At 36.5% G+C, this 3,496-nt stretch overlaps 1 pseudogene; it reads right to left on the reverse strand.

Moving 5' to 3' along the window:
• Positions 1-1,435: 1,435 nt before the first annotated feature.
• Positions 1,436-2,166, reverse strand: LOC143673054 (actin, cytoplasmic 1 pseudogene; annotated as a pseudogene).
• Between the last annotated feature and the right edge of the window lie 1,330 nt (positions 2,167-3,496).

Consider the following 3,496-nt stretch of genomic DNA (forward strand, 5'->3'; position numbering starts at 1 on the left):
TGTGTAACTGTGCACTGTCAGGGCTTTTATTTATTGTATGTATGAGAATTGGTGTTGTTTATACTTGTACTTACTTTGTTATAAACAGCACTGTATATAATGTAATACAGTATATAATTCACCACATGAGGTTACTAATATGCAATTCTTTATTTGTATTCCTTTATTGTGGATTATCTTCCTTTTGTTTTCAGATGATATATTAGTCAGAGTTTTCCAGACAAATAGAACCAACAAGATACAGATACACAGACACACTCACACACTTAGAGAGAGATTCATTATAAAGAATTGGTTCAAATGACCATGGGGACTGGCAAGTCAAGTCTGAACCCCATAGAGCAGGCTGCAAGCTGGAAACTCCAAAAAATTATGCTGAATTCCTTAGTCTGAATTCCTCTTCTGACCTGTCAAATCCTCAATTCTTAATGGACAACCAACTGATTGGAGTGAAGACTACCCCCATTGCTGGGGCCTATCTCCTCTCTTAGTCTCAGACACCATCAACTAATTATGGCAGCAAATCCTATATCAAAATACCTTCACATCACAAGCAGGTAAATTCTTTACCAAATAAGTGCACCCCATAATCCAGCCAAGCTGACACATGAAATTAACCATCAGAAATATGTAGAAATTATTTTTTAAATCTATTATGGATACACATTTTTCAGAATGAATTATTCCATTTTGTAGTAGGTCTTAAAGTATATTTTCAAATAGCATTTGCTAGTTTTAATGCTTCATATCACTTTTTATAATATGTATTTTATATATTCTTAAATACATTCTAAAAATGCTTTATATAGTCTCAAGTACATTCATTCATTTTTCCCCCCCTTTCAGGTGTGCACTTCTTTTGGAATGGTCTGAAGTCAGTGTACAGGTAAGCCCTGGCTGCCTCCACAACATGACCAACTCCCAGGGAGACCAAAAGCCTTCAAACATCTAATGTTAGGGCAGAAAAAAAGGAGAGGGCATGATGTTGACCATTAAAAATAAGAAAAGGACAAGTATTTAGGCAGAAAATTTTTTCTTTGATTTGGATGACATAGTTTAGAGAAAAGCAAAGCTGTCACCCTCCTTGGTGTGAATGTGAGTGAGGACTGGGCCATTCTCCTTGGAGAGAAGTGGGCAGCTTCTGGGAAGGCAAGAAACTTCCTGTAGCAATACATCTCATGGTATTTGGAAGGACTTGAAAAAATAATGTACAAAGTCCTTGGCCACATTTGTAGAACTTTGGGGATGCTGGTTCCAAGCAAGCCTTCACTCTTTCAGTTGTCAAATCCTGAGTCAAGTGCCAAAAACAACAGAAAATTTTAAAAAAACCAAAACACAAAATAAAATGAAACAAGTAAATCCATGCTAATCTCATATCATTTTCTATGCAAGCTAGATTTTGTCAAGAAAAGTTGTAACACAGCTAGCAGTCTGTCTAGAAACATTTGCAGTGGATGATAGAGGGGCAGGACTCATCATACTCCTGCTTGCTGATCCACATCTGCTTGAAGGTGGACAGCCAGGCCAGGATGGCCCACCAATTCACAGAGTACTTGCGCTAAGGTAGGGCAATGACCTTGATCTTCATTGTCCTGGGCACCAGCATTGTTATCTCCTTCTGCATACCGTCAGTGATGCTGGGGTGCATGGTGGGCCTGCCAGACAGCACCATGTTTGTGTAGAGGTCCCTGTGGCTGTACATGTCACACTTCATGATGGAGTTGATGGTAATCTTGTGGATGCCCAGTATTTCATGCCAAGGAAGGAGGACTGGAAGAGGTTCTCAATACAGCAGAATTGCTCATTGCCTATGGTGATGGCCTGCCTGTTAGGCAGCTCTTAGCTCTTCTCCAAGGAGGAGGATGAGTCATCAGTGACTATCTCCTCCTCAAAGTCCAGGTTGAAGTAGCAGATTTTCTCCTTGATGTCATGCATGATCTCCTGCTTGGCTGTGGTTGTGAGGATGTAACTATACTAGGTTAGGCTCTTCATGAGGTAGTTCACCAGGTCCAAGCCAGCCAGGTCCAGATGAAGGATGTTGTGGGGCATGGCATAGTCCTTGTAGATGAGCACAGTGTGGATGACCCCATTCCCAGAGTCCATGACAATGCCCATTGTATGGCAAGAGGTGTACAAGGACAGCACAGCCTGGACAGCCATGAACATTTGTTGAAGGGGTGTTGAAGGTCTTGAAAATGATCTATGTCTATATTACATTTCTTTACTGCATTCATCTGTTGATGGACACTTAGGCTGTTTTTATCATTTGGCAATTGTGAATAATGCCACTTGGAGCAAGTGTCCAAATGCCTGTTCATGTACCTGCTTTCAGATCTGGCAATATCCCACATAGTGGCATTTTCAGGTCATGAGGCAACTCTGTATTTAGCTTCTTGAGGAACCTCCAAACTGTCTTCCACAGTGGCTGTAATATTTTACATTCCCACTAGCATTGAATAAAAATTCCAATTTCTCACATCCTCTCAATTACTTGCAGTTTCATGTTTTTTAATGGTGGTCTTTCTAGTAGGTATGATATGATATCTCGTTGCGGTTGAGTTTTCATTTCCTTAATAGCTGGTGGAGATGATCTTCTTTTCATCTATAATTTTTTAGTCATCTATTTTTCCTCTATGGAGAAATATCTATTCATGTCTTTTGCCCATTTTTTAAAAATAAGTTCTTTGTCTTTTTATTGTTGCATTCTAGGATTTTTTATATACATACTAGATATCAAATGCTTATCAGATATATGGTTTCCAAATATTTTCTCCCATTGAGATGACTACCTTGCCAACCCTTTTTCAAAGTCCTTTGAAGTACGGAAGTATTTGATTTTGAGGAAGTCCCATTTAAATATTTTTTTCTTTCATTTCTTGTGATTTGGATGTAAGGTCTAAGAAACTACCACAGATCACTAGATCTGAAATTGTTTCCTAATATTTTCTTCCAGGAGTTTTATGGTATTTGTTCTTATATCTAAGTCTTAGAAACATTTTTTTAATTAATTAATTAATTTATTTAAAAAAATTTAACAACAAACTAACAAAAACATTAACATATGATCATTCCGTTCTACATATATAATCAGTAACTCACAATATCATCACATAGTTGCATATTCATCATTTCTTAGAACATTTGCATTCAATTCAGATAAAGAAATAAAAAGACAACAGAAGAAGAAATAAAACAAAAACAGAAAAAATTATACATACCATACCCCTTACCCCTTGCTTTCATTGATCACTAGCATTTCAAACTAAATTTATTTTAACATTTGTTCCCCCATAATTTCTTTTTTTTAACTTTTTTATTAATTAAAAAATTAACAAACAAAACATTAAGATATCATTCCATTCTACATATACAATCAGTAATTCTTAACATCATCACATAGTTGCATATTCATCATTTCTTAGAACATTTGCATCAATTTAGAAAAAGAAATAAAAAGACAACAGAAAAGGAAATAAAATAACAGAGAAAAAAAAGA

The sequence above is a fragment of the Tamandua tetradactyla genome, unplaced genomic scaffold, assembly GCF_023851605.1.
Source record: "Tamandua tetradactyla isolate mTamTet1 unplaced genomic scaffold, mTamTet1.pri URTXT_11a, whole genome shotgun sequence".
NCBI classification, from domain to species: Eukaryota; Metazoa; Chordata; class Mammalia; order Pilosa; family Myrmecophagidae; genus Tamandua; species Tamandua tetradactyla.